Raw genomic sequence first — 9,364 nt, 5'->3', positions numbered from 1 at the left:
TCTCTCTCTCTCTCTCTCTCTCTCTCTCTCTCTCCCCCCTTCTTCTTCTTGTACCTGGGATTGAACTCAGGACCTTGCACTTCCCAGACAGGCACTTATACCACTGAGCTATATCCTCAGTCACTTTATCTTATTTTCTTTTAATTTTTATATATTTGGTACAGGGTCTCACTACACAGCTTGGACTTGTAGTAATCCTCCTGTTTTCAGCCTACCCAGTGTTGAAATTACAGATGTGTGCCACCATTTCTGGATTCGGTCATCAGCTCAGGGTGTCTGGGGGCAGGGCCAGCCTAGCATGCTGTACTGGGGATTGAACCCCAGTCCCTATGCTTGCCTAAACAGGTGCTTAGTGCACTGAGCTATCTTGCCAGCCCTTCTTATTGTCTTATTACCTTGTGTAAGCTAAATTTTTCCATAGGTAATAAATAGTGACCCCTCCATCCATTGTAGGGTATGTTCCAAAGATCCCAGTTGATGCCTGAAACCATGTAAGCTACTGAACCCTATATGCGCTATGTTTTCTGTTATATATGCATGCCTATGTTAAAGTTTAATTTATAAATTGGGCACACTAAGATATTAACAGCAAAATAAAATAGAAAAATTACAATAACATACCATCAAGAAAATTTCTGGTATCACTACTTCTGTGCTTTGGGGCCATTATTAACTAAAATCAGGGCTATTTGAATGCAAGCACTGTGATACTGTGTCAGTTGACCTGGTGGCTGGGGTGGCTGCCAAGTGACTAAAAGGAGGGTAGTGTACACAGAGTGAACACAAGGGAGGAAAGGATAACTCACATCCTGTGTGGGTTGCATTGGGGTGGGATGAAGTCTCATCATCTTACGCAGAATGCTGTACAGTGTAAAAGTTAGGTATTATTTATGTCTGGAAATTTTGGATGATGGCTGACTGTGGGTAGCTGGAACCTTGGAAAACAAAACTGTGCATGAAGGGAGACTACTGTATTTATGTGACTGTTTATGTGGACTGCACTTATGTGGACTGCATTGATGTGGCTCAAAATCTTTTCTAAAAATTTATTTTAGTACAGGATTTACAGGGTCTCACTATGTAGGTCAGACTTGTAGTGATCTGCCTGCGTTCAGCCTCCCAAGAGCTTGGATTACAGGCATGCGCCACTATGCCCAATCCCAATCTCTCCGTCGCCGTGGGGATTGAACCCCTGCTGCTGCATCTGCCTAAGCAGGTGCTTTAATCCATTGAGCTATTTGGCCAGCCCTCAAAATCTTTTTACTTTGCCCTCATCTCCTCCCAACTCCAATTCCTCTCCAGTCACCTGTCTCATTCTGAGGTAAACTTCCAGGGTTTCTTTATGTTTATGCAGATAAACATGAATAAAGGTTCTTGTGTTCTGTACCACACTTTGATTCATAATCAAAATTATTGTACGCTACTCAGTTTTCAGCTTATTCTTCTCAAAATATGCCTTGGGATACTGTTATCTCTGTGACTAGATAACATCTTCATTCTTTAATAGCTTCGTGGCATTATGTAGCATGAGAATAGAGTAATTCATTGAACCAATTCTTAGCAATGGTGTTTTGGGTTGTGCCAATATTTCCTTATTATAGTACCTCACTGATGCTTCAATTGATAATTTGTCCAGAAGTTGTTTTGCAAATATATACGCATGGTTTTAGAAAAAAATTGTACAAATGAAATCATAGAATCATATGGTTTATCCATTTATATTTATAGATTTTACTCAATTTTCCTCCAGTATGGTAGTCCGAGTTCATATTATCATCAGAAATGAAGGAGAGTAATGGTTTCTCTACGGCTTCATCAACAAAATATGTAAGCAAATGGTGGGAGTTGTGTCAATTTAATGGGTGAAAAATGGTGTTGAGAGTATTTTAATTTGCATTTTTCTTGTTACTGTGGAAATTGAGTAGCTTTTCATATGCTTAGGAACTGTTGCATTTCTTTTTCCTGTGAACATTATTTTTGTCTTTTTCATTTTAAAATGGACCATATTCTTAACCATTCTAGTTATCTTTACAGATTCTGGTAGTTTTTTCTATTTTCTTTTATATTAATCTTATTTTTTATGAATTATGGTACAGGGGCTCACTACACAGCTTGGACTCATAGCTATCCTCCTGTTTTCAGCCTCCCTAGCACTGGGATTATAGGTGTGTGCCACCACGCCTGGTCTCAGTGACTGGCTTAGAGCACCAGGGTGCAGAGCCCAAGTAGCATGGGGTGCTGGGGCTTGAATCCCGATCCCTGCACTTTCCTAACCAGGTGCATAGTTGCCTGAGCTGTATCTCCAGCCCTTAGTTCTTTATATATTAGGGAAATAAACTCTGTATAACAGTTTTTTTATTTATTATTTGTCTTTTGACACATTGTGTTTTCTGCCATGAAGTGTTCTTATTTAACAATTTGTATATTCATATTTATCACTATTTTAAAAATTTTAAAAATCTTTTATTTCTTTAGTTATTTTGTACAGGGTCTTGCTATGCAGCTCAGACTTAGTGATCCTCCTGTCTCAGCTTTCCCAGTGCTGGGATTACAGGCATGCACCACCATGCCTGGTGTTGGTGGCCTGCACAGTGCACCAGGGGTTCTGAGGCCAGCAAGGCATGCGGTACCAGGGATTGGATCTGGGTCCTTGAGCTTGCTAGGCAGGTGCTTAGAGCGCTGAGCTATCTTTCCAGCCCATATTTATCAATTTTCATAAATTGCCCTGTAGTGTTTCACACATAGTTCAAAAGGACGACTTCTTCTTCTTCTTCTTCTTCTTCTTCTTCTTCTTCTTCTTCTTCTTCTTCTTCTTCTTCTTCTTCTTCTTCTTCTTTTTTGTATTTTTAGGGAAGAGTCTACAGGGTGTTCAGGGTCTCACTACCAGATCGGACTTGTAGTCATCTCAAACATCTTGAGAGTTTACAGACTCTCAAGAGCTGGGATTATAGGTGTGCGCCAATTACTCAGTCTCAATTGCTGTCTTAGTGTACCCCGGAGGCAGGGCTGGAATGGAAGCCCAGGGATTGAACCCCCAGCCCTTGAACCTGCTTGTAGGCACTTTAATCTGCTGAGCTATTTGGCTGGCCCTATCTTCTACTCTTATTTTGCATACTTTATGCAGCACCAGGAATATATTAGTTTTCTAAAGGAATACCATCATTCATAGGACACAGAGGACTCTTTCCCAAGTGCCTTGGTTCTAAAATCTTTGTTCCCTCTCCCAACTGCAAATTAAGCAGTTTGATCAGGTGGTTAACAGTAATTCATACTCAGGTGTGACTGACTGGTAGAATTTACTTTTTCAAAAGACATGTCTATTTTAAATAAAACACAGGACAAATGAAATACCTTTGAAATCAATGAGAAGTTGGGAGGCATGGAAAAAACCTGACCCGGGTGTTTCAGTAAAGGGCGTGATGGGTTGTCTGTATTCTGGGCTTCTCCTTCTTCATCTCACTGTCTAAAATACCATGCAAAATCAACCTTGGAAGAGAAAAGGCTTCTCCATCCTGGGCTCCATCTTGGACGGCAGCAGCTGTGATGCTCAGGAGGGCTGGTATGTGCTTAGAAAGTAGGGAGCGTAGGCAACACTGGACAAAGTGTCCACTAAAATGAACTGATCTTCTCTAGCTATTGCTATCTGTTTGTTTTCTCCTCCCTTCCTACATCCTCATCCTGTCTCCTAGAGGAGACCCTCAGGGAGGGTACCCGATGAGAGGAGCTAGGCAGTAAGATTATCATGTGGAGCTCTACAGAGAAGGGAACTCTATGTTCCCCAAGTCCAGCATTAATAGCTCTGTGTACACAAGTCCTGATCTCTCCACATTTATCTCCTCACTTATGAAATGAGAGCAACATACTCATTAAAAACACTAAAAATTTAGATTTATGAGTCAGACAGATCAGGTACTTGGATCTTTCAGTTGAGAATGGATAGGAAGAGAGAGACAAGTCCTCAGGGCCACTTCATGTCCTCATTATTCCAAACTTCCCCTGTGAAGGCCCCCGAGAGTCAACCAGCTTCAGCATCTGCTTCTGTTCTCTGCCTCCCATCCCAGCTCTTCCCAGCCCTACAGGAGCCAGATAGTCATTTACTAAATGAAAGGTTTGGGCAGTTTATTTCACTGTTGGTCAGCTTTGTGTCACTGTGACCAAATACCCAAGGCAAATAGCTTCTAAGGAGGAGCTGTTCCACAGATGCTTCAGCCTGTGGTCACTCAGGTCTGCCTTTGAACCTGTGGCAAAGCAGAACATCGTGGTGCGAGTATGTGGCACAGCAAAGCTCCTTACGTCATGGCTACTGGGAAATGGAGAGAGAAATGAGTGAGGTTCCCAGCACCCCTTCAAGGGGATGCCCCCACTGACATGACTCCCCTCCACTGTCTGCATCCTAATGTCCCCACCACCTGCCAGCAATGCCGAAGGCTTGTGGCCACCTTTAAAGCATGGCCTTCAGGAAGCATTTAAGATTCAAGCCAATTGGGTCCCTATGCTCAGCTTTTGGTATCATCCCAAAGACTTAAAAACATAATGCCACAGTGACATGTGCACAGCCATGTTTATGGCAGCCCAGTTTATAAATAGCTGAATCTTGGAAATGCCCATCAGTTGGTGAATGGATAAAGAAGATGTGCTTTTTAATACAATGGAGTACTACTCTGCCATAAAGAAGGATAAATCTGAGGGCCAGCCACATAGCTCAGTGGATTAAAGCACCTGTTTAGGTAGGTACAGGGACTGGGGTTCGATCCCAAGGATGCTGTGCCTGCCCCGCCACCAGGGTGCGCTGAGACTAGACTGGACATGGTGGTGCGCATCTGTAATCTCAGCACTTGGGAGGCTGAAAACAGGAGATCACTACAAATCTGTGTAGTGAGACGCTGGAGACTCTGTACTGACTACATTAAAAGAAAAGATAAAGAAGAATAAATCTGAGACATTTCTTGGTAAATGGATGGACTCACATGTGTAAATGCCACATTGTTTCTTTGATGTGAGAAACAGATTGTGTAAATAAGGACCAAAATGTATAATAGATGTTATGAAATAGGAAGAATATGTTGAAATTTAAAAGGAAACATGGGAGGAGAAAGGGTAATAGGAAAGAAGGAAAAAAAACAAAAGAGAGAAAAAAGGAAAAAAATAGAAGCAAGACTTTCGTAATTGGGAGAGGTAATTAGAGTTGAAGGGAAGGTAGGGGAGTGGGAAAGAAGGTCCAGGTTATATCACACATAGGCACAGACTCTGTGATGAAGGAGATTCTATATACCTAAAATGTACCAATAAAATTGGATTGGAGAAAAAAGATCCCAATCCTAACTATTACATATATTAATGTGCAATTTCATTGGGCTACAGTTAGTGAATTAGTGTTAACAGGACAATCAATTGCACTGGAGTCTTAGCTACGATTTTCTTTGCTGAGATAAAATAACCCATGCCAAAAGTTAAAGGAAGAAAGGTTTTTGCCCACTCCCTATCCTTGCTTCCAATGTTAGGATTAGGATAGAAAGAGAAATGATTTCTCCAACTTCACTGGGCCAATCAGGAGTCCTGGTTTTGGTCCCTAAACCCACACAATTTTAGCCTGTAGTGAATTCCTCCTGTATATGATGTAAGGGTTAGGTCCTGTGGGAGACATCTGCTGCAAGTCTCTGTGGCACCAGAATTCTGGTATTGGAAGTATTCTCCTTTACTACACCCCTCTAGAACAGAGACCTTGCTGTGGGGTCAGCTGTCAGATGTTGGTCAGAGGAGAGAGCAGCATGGGGGGCTCCCTCCTTCCTTGAAAAGAGGAGGAGAGGATGCACGTAAGCAGGAAGACTTATGCACAGGCATGTGCCACCACGCCCAGGCTTTTTTTTTTTTTTTTTTTTTTTGTGGAACCAAGGATTGAACTCAGGCCCTTCTGCTTGCCAAGGAGGTGCTTATTCTACTGAGCCATCTCCCTGGTCCCATGCCCAGTCTTCTACTGAGTAGCTTTAACCTAAGGGTTCAGAAGTGGATGGGTTCCCTGGCTCCTGTTGACAAGTAACCTCAAGAACCTTGGGGAAATCTCTTTGATGGGTCAGTACTCAGCAATGGGTCCTGTCCCCAGGGTTAACTGTCTCCTGATTCTAAGAGTGCATACTGCTGGTGGAAGGAGAGGTAAACAATATTATACACTATTGAAGCAGGACTTTTTGGAATCTTTGCTAGCAGAGACAGTATCCTCATAAAGTATATAGTATTTTCTAAAACCTGCTTGATCATGAACATTTTTTAAAAGGAGCATCACAAAAATCCCCTGAGGAGGGCTGGTCAAATAGCTCAGTGGGTTAAAGTGCCTGTAAGCAGGTGCAGGGGACAGGGGTTCAAACCCTGGGCCTGCCATCCCAGCCCCACCCCCAGGACATGCTGAAATGGTGATTCAGACTGGGCATGGTGCCCCACGCCTGTAATCCCAGCTCTTGGGAGGCTGTAAACAGGCGGATCACTATGAATCTGATCTAGTAGTGAGACCCTGAGCACCCTCTAGACCCTTTCCTAAAGTACAAAACCAAAAGCAAAAATCACCTGAGAATTGCAGTCTTACCAGTTTGCTGTGACTGAATTGTAGTATCATATTTCCCAATCTGTGGGCTTTCTGCTTCATTTTTGCTACTCAGCATGGTTCATGGACCAGCAGCAGGGGCGCCCTTGGAAGCTCGGGCAGGATGCAGAACCTCAGGATCTCAGACCAACCTACACCTACCCAATGGAATCTGCGCAGTAACCAGACCCTTAGTGTGCACACCAATGACTGATGCGCATGCCCTTCTCGATTCCTCATCACTGCTTTTGTTTCTGAGCCTTCCAGGCCCCTAGACCTGAGAGAGCAGTGGGGGCAGCCATGGGGGCTCTGGTCCTACAGGAATGTCCACTTTTTGCCTTCCAGGTGGCAGTAGCAATCCATAACAGGGAGAAAAGCCAGCTCTACAAAAGGATTCCAAGGTAACACAAAGGAGTAGTGACACCATGGGGGACATACAGAGTGATGGAGTAGACTTCGAAGGAAGAGCTCTCTGCATGGCTGAGCACGGACAGGAGGAGAAGCAATTACAGGCATGTCCAGCGCAGGGCTGTGGTGTGCGGCGGTGAAGGAGGAGTGCTATGCACCCTCCAGCCTCCTTCCTGTGATGGGAGGCTGGGAGAGGAGCTCAAAGACATCCTTCTTTCAGCCGAATGTGAGAAGTCCCCGCCAGATCAGATGTTCAACTTTAAAACAAATGGAGGAAAAACAATCAAATGCAGTCAACTAGAAAAATCCACTTTGCCTATTTCATAAAAAGCAAGAGCCCATATGATAATCCCTCCCTTGGCACATGTTAGAGATTTCTTTATTGTTTCTTTGCTTGTGGCCAGTCCTGCCACACCCCGCTGGGGGCCTGGGCTGTGTTGATTTCATTTGTACCAGGTCAGCATGCTGGCTCCAAATCAGCGGGTCTAGAGCTGAATTTGAGCTATTTTCCAGAAGCAGAACCTGTCTGCCCATGTGGAAAGGAATGGAAGAGGGAGGCAGGTAGGGAATGGAGAGCAAATGGTCCCTGCCTTTATGGGTGTAGAGGTGTGCACTTCCCAGTGTGGACAGTGGAGGGGTCTGGGTCTTCTCCCTATGTAAACCATCACATAAGCCAAGACCCCTTAACTGCCAGGACTGTGATTTTCTTTTCTTTTTAATTAATTAATTAATTAATTATTTTTATTTGGTATAGGGTCTCACTATGCAGCTCAGATTTGTAGTGGTCCTGCTGTCTCAGCCTCCCCAGCTCTGGTATTACGCCTGGTTTTGGTGGCTGGCATGGTGCAGAGCTGACATGGCACAGGGCCAGCATGGCATGCAGTATGGGGGATTGAACCTGGATCCTTGCGCTTGCCAGGCAAGCGCTTAGATCACCGAGCTACCTCCCCGGCCCAGGACTATGATTTTCTTGACTTTCTTTCTCTTGAGGAGCAGGGCAGGGCATACGGTGTCAGTCTGCAGTGTGCACACCTACACCCAGGATCTTGTTACTGTGCAGAGTCTGGTTTTGTAAATCTAGGGTGATCCTAAGATTCTGCATCCTTCCCAAGCTTCCAAGGGGGGCCCCTGCTGCTGGTTCATGAACCACACTTCAAGTAGCAAAAAGTGAAGCAGAAAGCCCATGCATGGATTGGGAAATCCAGATGCTACCTACCATTAATTCCCAGCAAATTGGCAAGACTAATGCTGTGCCCTAGATGTAAACACAGAGCCTGGTATTTACCCTACTGATGCTCAGTACTTTTTTTAGTACTTATTTGTTGAATGAACTCTGACAAAACCTGAAGCACAGAGGTAGCCGTAGGGAATGCATTCAGGAGGGCGGGGCTTCAGGACTGAATGCTCTTTTTTAGCTGTGCAGTCTTGGACAAGCTCCTGAACGTTTGTTTATAAAGTGACCATTGTGTTGTTTACCAGCTGGAGATGCCGGGAGATTAAATGAGGTCTCATGTGAATAGCATACAATTGATTTGAAGAATTTAACTCCAAAGGGGATTCCTGTCCTCTGAAACATTTTGTACCCCCACAACATCCCCAGTTCACACACCTTAAGGGAACAAAATAAAACTGAAGAATAAAATGTTGCTGAGATCTCACAGGGTCTTAGACCTGAGGCTCCCTATGAGCGAATGCATAGTAGGGGAGTGGAGGATGTTGGTGCTGGCCTTTTTCCTTCTTTCCCTCACATTTTCCGCTGAGTGCTTTGGCCTGTCCTGACGGCCCCTCTCAGGACCTCTGCTGCCCCCTGGATCCAAGCCCTGCTGTATCTCCCCTGGGCCCCTGAAGTCTCCTTCTGCCTGGCCTCTTGCAATTTTTTTTTGTGCCATCTGAGTTTATTTTCTGGTTTACTTCATAACCAGAATAATCCTGGTCAAACACAAATCTCTTTGTGTCAGCTCTCTGCCCAGAAATCATCAGTGGTTGGTTTCCAATCCCATTGAGAACAAAGCCAAATTTCCACCACGGCTTCAAACCTTACTACCTCTTGACTTCTCTAGCTGTATCTATTTCTTATGGCTCATTGTATCCTGGCCTTGGTGGTCTTTACCAGACACTAATGCCGCAGGACCTTTGCATGTGCTGGTTTTTCTTTCTGCTTGAAAACATTTGCCCTCCTTGTTCCCTAAACATCTTCATGTCTTACTCATTGTTACCTTCGTGTGATACTTTATCTGCCTCCTGTGGAAAGCTCAATGCTATCTGGTACCACTTACCACTTACTGAGCTTCTCTTCCATCTCTTATCTGGTACCTCCTAGCACCTTTCTACTATATTTTTCTCTTCTACTGAGTACCATATAATGTATTTTGTATTATACCT

This window comes from Octodon degus, unplaced genomic scaffold, assembly GCF_000260255.1.
Source record: "Octodon degus isolate 3935 unplaced genomic scaffold, OctDeg1.0 scaffold00007, whole genome shotgun sequence".
Classification (NCBI taxonomy): Eukaryota; Metazoa; Chordata; class Mammalia; order Rodentia; family Octodontidae; genus Octodon; species Octodon degus.
This window is presented reverse-complemented; position numbering follows the sequence as displayed.